We start from the raw sequence: 9,669 nt of genomic DNA, 5'->3' as shown, positions 1-9,669 counted from the left end.
CAGAACAATCCATGTTTCACAGATGTGCGAAATGAGGCACGGAGAAATTAAAGCTTAGGCAGCAAGTCAGAGGCAGAACCAAGGACATAGGCCTCGCTCTGCTTATTCACTGTCATTTGTACTGTCCAATGGACCAACAGAAAGGAACCACACAGTTATCAAAGGAAGAGAAGACGCACACACACCCCAGTCAGTGAACCGACTCAATGAGTTTTTAAACCTTCACACAACACAGGAATGTAGAAATGGCCAGACTGGATCAGAGCAGTGCATCCTAGTCCAGTATCCTGGCTCCAACACTAGCCAGCAACAGATGCGTCAGAGGAAAGGTGCAAGAAAACCCACTGTAGACAATGGTGTGATAACCAGCTAATAAGGGAAGTTTCTTCCACTCCTATTAGCTAGGTATTTTCTTTTCCCCTGAAGTCTTTTTTTAATCCTCTTTCTATCAGCTCTGTATGTTCTTGTTCAGACATATGTTCAGTCCTGCTAAACTTTTGATGTCAATGCTAACTTATGGCAATGAGTTCCACAGGGTAACTGTGCATTTGAGGCAGTGTTTCCTAGTGGATAGAGCACTGAATGGGGACTCAGAAGACCTGGGTTCTATGCTGGGTGATCTTGGGGAAGTCACCTTTCTGTGCCTCAGTTTCTCCCTCTATAAAATGAGAGGGCGAGGGAGGTAGTAACCTGCTTTGTAAAGTGCTTCAAGACCTCCTGATGAAAAGTGCTAGATGAGAGCTAGGTATTATGACTGGATGAAAAGTATTTCCTTTTATATGCTTTAAATCTGCCACCTTTTAGTTTCTGCAATATGAGCAGGGATCTTAGAAATCTGTTTGCCACAGAAAAACATGGAATTTGCATTTTTACAGAGAATCTTTTGTTTTTACATTTTGTGAAAAAATAAAATCATCTCCAGTGGGACCCCATTTATACAAGTCTCCGTTGTCCGGCTCTCCCTATTAACCAAACCGGTGCTGTAAGCCTTGGGCAGCAGAGCTTGCGCTATCAGCCAGAGACACCTGGGACTATCAGCCACAACCCTGCCACGCAGGGCTAACAGACATACAAGTATTTGGTACATGTAAGAAATACAAATTGTAATTCTATTCATTTTATTTTATTATAATGATTGATGGCACTGGAAGACTTTGAGCTTGCTTAAACATTGTAAATATATGAATAAAACATGGGATTCAACGGAGAGAGATATATAGTGGCTAGGGAAACTAAAGTTCAGCACTTCATTTTAATCGTGGAAAAACGCAGATGTTTATGTTTTTTGATCAGAGAATTTTGGTTTTTTATCGTGGAAAACTTTTGGTTTTTTATCACGGAAAACTAAAATCCCTGATTCTGAGACAGGGTGAGTAGACTCTCACTGGCCATTTCAATCAGAACATAACATTTATTAACACTTGTTTACAAATAAGTTTTTCATGATACAGTGGCTTGAATTGCAGGGGTTAAATCTTGGCTCCGCTGAACTCAGTGGGAGCTTTGCCACTGACTTCCATGAGGCCAAGATTTCACCTCAGATGTATGTTAAAATGCTGTTTACTAGGAAAAGTATTTTGTAATCTATTATTTCTAATCTCCCATTTCCTATCTGGTAATTTGGTAATCCCAAAAGACAATATGAATAAGGGTTACTCTTAGCTTCCTATGAATTCTCATAGGGACAGCTGTACTGGGTCAGACCAATGGTTCATCCAACCCACTATCCTGTCTTCTGACTGGCTGGTGCCAGATGATTCAGAGGGAATGAATAGAACAGGGCAATTTATCAAGTGATCCATCCTCTGTCATCCAGTCCCAGCGTCTGGAAGTCAGAGATTCAGGGAGACTCAGAGCATGAGGTTGCGTCCCTAATAACCATTGATGGACTTATCCTCTATGAACTTATTTCATTCTTTTTTTACCCCAGTTATACTTTTGGCCTTCACAACATCCCCTGGCACCAAGTTCCACAGGTTGACCATGCATTGTGTGAAGAAATACTTCCTTAAGTTTATTTGCTGCCTATTAATTTTTTTGGGTGACCCCTGTGAACACGTCATGTTATATGAAGAGATAAATAACACTTCCTTATTCACTTTCTCCAAACCATTCATGATTTTATTGACCTCTATCATATCCTCCCTGAATCCTTTTTGAAGATGAACAGTCCAGTCTTCTTAATCTCTCCTCAGATGGAAGCTGTTCCATTCCCCTAATCATTTTGTTGCCCTTCTCTGTACTTTTTCCAATTCTAACATATGTTTTTTCAGATGGGGCAACTAGAACTGCACACTGTATTCAAGGCATGGGTGTACCATGGATTTATATGGAGACTTTCATATAACTGTTAGACTGGGGGTGATATACCAATATCAATCTCCTAGAACTGGAAGGGATCTTGAAAGGTCATTGAGTCCAGCCCCCTGCCTTCACTAGCAGGACTGATTTTTGCCCCAGATCCCTAAGTGGCCTTCTCAAGGATTGAACTCACAACCCTGGGTTTAGCAGGCCAATGCTCAAACTACTGAGCTATCCCTCCCCCCACCACTCTACTTTGTCCTGGAAAGTCTTATCTTTTGGGGAGGGAGAGCTCAGTGGTTTCAGCATTGGCCTCCTAAACCCAGGGAGGTGAGCTCAATCCTTGAGGGGCCATTTAAGGACCAAGGGCAAAAATTTGTCTGGGGATTAGTGCTGCTTTGAGCAGTGGGTTGGACTAGATGACCTCCTGAGGTCCCTGATAGCCTATGATTCTATCTATGTGCCACTCTGCTCAAAAGAGCCCATACATAGTCTCTGAGGGCCATGAGCTCCTTGCACCTAGTGCACACATACACCACATGCTCACAAGGCAGATAATCATACATGCTGCATTCAGTGCAATAAACTGGATAGCCCCCACTCTGTTGCTCACTTTCTGCCTGCCTTATTTTTACTCTTGCAGGGGATTTTCTATGGGTGTCTGTTCTGTGTTTGTCGTTTGTCTGTTTTTAATTTGCAGGGTGTGGGGGATTATTTGGCCTAAATGTATAGAATGTTTATTAGGTGTATCTGGCTCTCCTGCTCCCATTCTAAACTCCCCTGTTAGCTGCTCCTGCTCACCAGCTCTTCCGATCACATAGGAGCTGGATTTTAAAATCCCCGTTCTCCCTGAATTAGCTCCACCCCGTTGTCAAGGGACCCTAAAGGGATTAGCAAGGTAAGTAAAAACTATGTCAATAATCTGAGAGTTCCTTCCTTCCTTTTTTTTTTTTTTTTTTGGTGAGGTTAGAAGCAATAGATCTGGCCAAATATCACACTCATACCTACTAACCTTTTAATGGAAATCATCAATGACGTCTGCTGCTAATTTCATGTGCTCTTGCCCAGTGCAATCTAACATGTCTCAGGGGAAAAGAGGAGGTGCCAAGTCTCAAATAAGAAAGATAACACTGGTAAATGTTAGAGCTCCCTGGCGAATCTAGATGCTTGAAACATTCTAAACAGATGATTCACTGGGAGGCTTGCAGCCCGTCCTTTTTGGACAGCTTGGACATTTACGAGAGCTATTTTATCTAAGAGCCTGTATTATTATTGGTATTGCAGTAGCATCTAGAGGCCTCAACCAAGACTGAAAGAGGACAACGAGGTGGCTTTGAGGACTACATGAGGGATAAGGAACTACTCCACCAGAGTCAAGGTGGGGAATCTGGCCCTAAAATTTCATACTATATGAAACTAGATTTTTTTGCATCTAATATTTTATAACCATTTCTATCCATGGGCTTGATTTTTCAGAGCATTGACTTCAGCAGGAGGGGAATCTGGCCCCATAGGCATATCTACATATCAGCACACTCTACTCAGAAATACTATGCAGAGATATTGCATCACATTAGGTATAATACAAAACTACATATATTGTATCATCCAGATTCCACATCTGCTTTCACTGAAGGTATCTAGGGATAACATTTTCCATGTCCAACCTCAGTTCTCTATTTCACCTGTGGCACCATCATTTCTCCTGCTCTTTGTTCCTCTCTGGTGGCTAGACCATGCACAGAGATGTATGAGTTTGCTATCATCTCTGAATTAATGGTCCTGACACCACTGAAGTACAGTTTTGCCACTAACTTCAGTGGGGCCAGAATATCAGGCATAACTATGTAGGTCAAGCAGTAGAAGCTCATGTTTTCAAAGATGGAGATTGTGAGTTCAGTCCCTGCAGAAAGACCTGTCCGTGGCTGTGACTCCACTGATAGCAAGAAATAGAATCAGTAACAGTTACCTGAGTGCCACAGTTTTTTTTCTGCTGAACGTGACTGAACAATTATTTCAGGGTGGTTAAACACTGGAATAAACTGCCTAGGGAGGTTGTGGATTCCCCATCTCTGGAGATATTTAAGAGTAGGTTAGATAAATGTCTATCCGGGATGGTCTAGACAGTATTTGGTCCTGCCATGAGGGCAGGGGACTGGTCTCGATGACTTCTCGAGGTCCCTTCCAGTCCTAGAAACTATGAATCCAGTCAGTTCCCTTCTTTTAGCATTGCAGGTTGTTGCTGGAGTGGGCCTGCGAGGTCATGGCTGGTTGTTTTGAGTTCAAAGTCCTGTGGTAGATGCAGCCCTGTTGTTTCATGTGCTGTTGAAAGAATACCAGTCTATCCACTTTTCCTCCCCCCCGGCCCGCCCACTTATCCGGTTGAAACAATAAATATTTTACTCATGATTTATTGGTTTTCAGTCTGCTGAAGTGATCGTCCAAACAAATGAAGTTTTAATGGCAACAAACGCCAGCCGCAGCACATTAGAAAATATAAACAGCAGAGGGGACTGTTAAACAAAAATCACTTAGGACATGGCTGATATGTCACTTAGCAGCAGCCTTCACCTCACAGAGCCATGGCGTTTTCGATGGTCAGCATTTAGCAAGGCCTTCCTTGGACAGGCTCTGCCATGATTTTCATCTAATGGTGTCAGTAAGATAATTAGGGGTGTTGCAGCAACTCGGAGCTCCTAGTCATGGACTAGGACCCTACTGTGTAATGCAGGACAAAAAAAAACAATAGCCTGGTAGAGCTGCAGGTACTAAATGGCTCCTGCATGAAAATGTGTGCATGGGCCTGATCCTCAAGTGGTATCAATCAGTGCAGCAATCTAAGCTGCTGGATACTAGCTGGGCATCTGACCCATGGTATTTGAAGCAACACCACACACACAGTATTCAAGACCACTTTATGGTTTGATGTGTGTGTTTAGCTTCTTCCTTTGAGCTCCTATGTTCCAATGATGGAATGTTGTTTATCAGAATCCACATGACCTCACAATGGCCTTCTTGATTCCAACGAGCAGGTCATAGACCAGAGGAAAGAGTGTAAGTGCCTCTCTTTCACAACATTTTTGTGGCGATTCAAATAAATTAGCGTATTTGTGCGCCTTGCACTTTACTAAAGGACAGGTACCTTTTTGAACAGACCCAATGGATGCAGGTACGTGTAACACCCAGCTTACCGAATGCCTGGTGATTTTTTCAGGGAGCTTCTCATTAAATAATGGGGACTAGCATCTGATCTCCAGTGCACCGGTGTTATATAATGGAAGACTTCATTGAAATTCCTCCAGACTGACAGTGGTGTAACAGAGATTTGAAACTGGCCCTGAAAGAGGCTAATTCCCCAGTTTGAGAGCTGTGGCGGGTTCTTTCCAATAACATTGATTGCGTAAAATTCAAAACAAAGGAAACTGAAGATCTATTCCAGCAGAAAAATCCCTTTTATCAGCCTCAGGCCAGATACTTTTTCTGCTGTACGGAATTCTGTGGTTTCATTCCTCCTCTTAATCCCCTGAATGCTACCTATTGACAGTCCGGATGACTAACTGTTGATGCCACCTTTCTTTTGTTCAGATAGAAGAAAAGGCAAATACCCTGATCCAGGGACTGGGATCAGGATGTTTTGATTTGTGATAAAGTAAGGCACATGTTGAGTGACCAAAGAAATTCTCAGGAAGTAAGTGATTCAAAACATTTTACCATAAATTAAAAAGCAAGAGATTACTGTAAATAAGCCATTGTTTACAGTATATACAATAGCTAGGGCCAGCCACTATTTTATCCAAATATTCAGATCTCAGCTGCTTAAGCCACTCATACAGACAGCAAATTCACCCGTTCAGCAGCTGAAGACGTCGTTCATATACCCTGAGCTGGATGAAGTGCTACTAGTTTGGAGTTAATTTATTGTTTGCAAGAGTTAGAGAATTTTATCCATGCCAAGTGGCAAGCAGCATTCAGCATTTCATTGGAGTAAGGCATTTTTCTACCAATGGATGCACCAGCAACAGCAGCAATTTGCACAGTGAGGCTTGGTATGGTTTGTAATCGAACAGGTTATTGATGCCAAACTGCAGTGTCCAGCCCTCTGTATGGAAAATGGATGTTTTCCTTGTTTGCCTAGAGGTTTAGTGTCCCCTGGATTCCAAATTTTTACATTGGGTGATTGGCAAATTACCAACCTCCCATGTGCTGTTCTTCATACCTTTAATATAGCAAGTTAGTAAATATTAGGCAAGTTAGTACTAATGTACTTAGAGTATATGTTTCTACTGCCCCCTAGTGGTTGGTATGCAGATAAAAGTCCTATTACTCCTGACAATTAAATTAGTTTCTTTAAACTCAGATATTAGTTGCCTGTATTTTGGGGTTGGAGGCCTTGAGTTTTATACCCTGTGATGCATGTGTGCAGTACAGCAGTTAGTGATATCTGCATGTACAGCCACAAATTTCCTAGCAACCAGCGTCATGGGCCCATCAATGGTCATCAATAGAAATTCCAGTGTAAAACGAACTTAGAAGTTCTCTCTGCTCATATGTTAAATGGGCCAAATGATATACATGCATATTGTAAAAGAGTGACATAAAAGTATATGGCAGAGATTCTCAGTCTTTAGCTTTAGATTATATGAGACTATAAATACCAATGAAATTAAAATTGTTGCCACATACCTGAAAATTCTGGTGTCCCAAGGAAAGAAAGCCCATAAAATGGAATGATCTGCAGCAAAAATGTTCTGATTTATTGTTACCCGCAAGTTCATCATCAAGAGGTTCACTTTGCACTGGAAAGAATTATAATCCAGGACTATAGACCACCTACGGTATACTCACTATCAAACATACGTAACGACTTTAAACAATGTAATCACTGAGTCATCACTACCTACCATGCTGGGTTGGGTAGCCTAATCTGTAATTCTGGGATAAATTAGAAGGTAGTAATGTTCAGGGGTTCAGCCCCACGTCAGCTACAGTAGAGATGTTGTCATTAGATTAAGAACCCCGAAATACACAGGGACAGTACACTGCTCTTTCTGTGATTAATACTTGCATTAGAAACCAAACAAGAATACACACTCTGCAATCCAGCAAAGAAGAGAGAGATAACACCAAGTTACCAGCGCTTGTATTACTCACACCATCCTTTATGAGGATACCTGGGTATTAGTAGGTGGCTGTCTTCCTGGAGTGTCCCATGGTACCTAGGCTGGGAATCATCTTTTATAATATGTTATGCTAACACCCACTTTATTTTATGCACATTCATGATGGGTTGAACCCCTTTTCCTATCTGAACTTCTGCACCCCGATTCTTCTAGGATCCCCCATTTCTTATCGGTTAATTATCCATTTATTTCATAATCATTAGCAGATACATCAATCAGTTAGTTTCTATAGCATTATTGTGACCAACACTTGTGAGTTTCAGTTATGCACATTCCTTAAAAATACCTTAAAATATCAGTAAAATGTGTTTGTGATTTTTTTGCTTCACACCAGTCTACTGTCTTACTATATTTATTTACCATTACACTTCAATTTCTGACTTAAGGTCACTTGCCTGCTAGTTACTTGTGTCAAACTTCAATTTAAGCCTTGATTATTTATGCTAAGCAAACTATCTTTCAGGCCCTAGTCCTGTTGGTCTTCTACTTGTGTTACTGCAGTAATCAATACTTATATATGGATATGGCTGGCTACAGCTGTGTACTAAAATGCACCATACCACTGTTGCTCTGAAAAAGAACAAAGTGGCCAATATGGATTTGTAAGGGATTGTGCTAAGATTGGAAGAGGGTTAAAAAAATCCTCCTTGTAAACTCAAAATTAGAGATGAATTCAGATAAAGGGTAAGACAGTGAACAAGCAGAATGAGTTAGGACCAAACCAAATCAATCAGGAGGAAAAGAAGTGCTGGAGAGAATGTAAATCCATTCATAAAGGAGAAGGGGTTTGTAATGATCAGCGACTCATAGCGCTATAGGGAACATTCCTGCACTGGCACAGAGATTGACTAGCTAAACTAATAGGACCTTCCCAACTCTTACATCTATGGGACTGATCTAAAGCCTATTGAAGTCAATAGGAGTCAAATCAGTGATTTCAGCTTCTATGAGTCTATGACAAGCAGGATTTTTCCCACTGCAGATTCAGTCAGTCACAAAATCCTTTCTGGTTCTTTACACATTTTTCCACCATTCTTAATCTGTTTTTTATTCTATATTAATATTTTTTTTTAAAAACCTTCATAAATACACAATAAACCCCAAGGTAATTTTCTTAAAACATTTTTTAAATAAACAGCTCTATACGAACTTCAGTCATTTCAAAATGTGCTTTGAAACTGAAGACTGTGGAAAAGTTAAAGAAGTGATTGCTGATAAATAGTTCCATATGATTTATTGAATATAATATCCTTCCTTCTACAACAGAATGCTGCTTCAGATCGCAGACTGCATGTTAAGAGAAGTGTGCTGAGGTTTAACGGGATTTTTATGTGCTAGAGAACACACCACATGCCTATTCAGAGATGGAGACAATCCCCTGAAACATATACACAACATTCTGATGCACATATGGTATGGTAAATGTCATGGTCGTATCAGTATCAAGTGTATTCGTTATTAATAAACTATTGCAAAGTTCTATAGAATTACATCAGAATGAAATTGATTGGGCTCTATAAAAATGATTCTAAAAACCTATATATCTTAACAGAAAACGATCTCATTCCTACAGAACATTCAAAATCTCCCCACAGAAATTCAAGAGTGGGGATGATGTGAATTCTTAAATCCGTTCTATCCAATAATTCCAAAAGTTCTCTAGATTCTCCATTAAATTCCATAGGACTTTTCCAGAAGGGTTTGAACGAGAACAAAAGTTGAGGCAAATAAGTATGCTGTTAAGATAGTAGATGATGCAGAGTGAGAGTAATGAAAACTGTCTTAAAATTACAAGCTATCACTTTAAATTGTAGGGGGTTTCCTGGTTCTGCTTGCTGGCTGGAGGCTGTGAGGGAAGTGGATTTGAGTCTTCAGCATCTATCAGTCTGCAAAAGAGCCACTCTGACATAGGGAGCAGTCTGCTATCTCTCATTCTATAACTGGTTGTTGTGCATTAGATTTCTGAATTCTAAGAAATAAAGCAGTGTTAAGTTTCAACCTTTCTGGAAGACTATAAATATTTATTTTCTGTCTGTGCATGCAATTAACATAACAGATAGGTTTCCATTATATGAGGGTGGAGTGTTACTCATTGTTAGTGGCTATGAGAAACCAAATGGCCTCTTTCTTACAGTAAGTGGGCAGATCTCCATTTTGAGGCATGACACAGGGTCTTATAGTTTATAAG

At 40.6% G+C, this 9,669-nt stretch overlaps 1 long non-coding RNA gene across 2 annotated transcripts; it reads left to right on the top strand.

Annotated features, from left to right (window-relative positions):
* The first annotated feature begins 5,332 nt into the window (after positions 1-5,332).
* On the top strand, positions 5,333-9,444 carry LOC123375418. 2 transcript variants are annotated; one of them, XR_006581437.1, is made up of 4 exons: positions 5,340-5,470; positions 5,887-5,989; positions 8,748-8,894; positions 9,296-9,444. It is a non-coding gene; the product is annotated as an uncharacterized LOC123375418 (long non-coding RNA). The 2 variants fall into 2 exon arrangements; XR_006581438.1 differs by lacking the exon at positions 5,887-5,989 and having other exon boundaries at positions 5,333-5,470.
* The last annotated feature ends 225 nt before the right edge of the window (positions 9,445-9,669 follow it).

This window comes from Mauremys mutica, chromosome 8 (genome assembly GCF_020497125.1).
Source record: "Mauremys mutica isolate MM-2020 ecotype Southern chromosome 8, ASM2049712v1, whole genome shotgun sequence".
NCBI classification, from domain to species: domain Eukaryota; kingdom Metazoa; phylum Chordata; order Testudines; family Geoemydidae; genus Mauremys; species Mauremys mutica.
The sequence above is the reverse complement of the archived record's forward strand: the minus strand, read 5'-3'. Positions and strand labels throughout refer to the sequence as shown.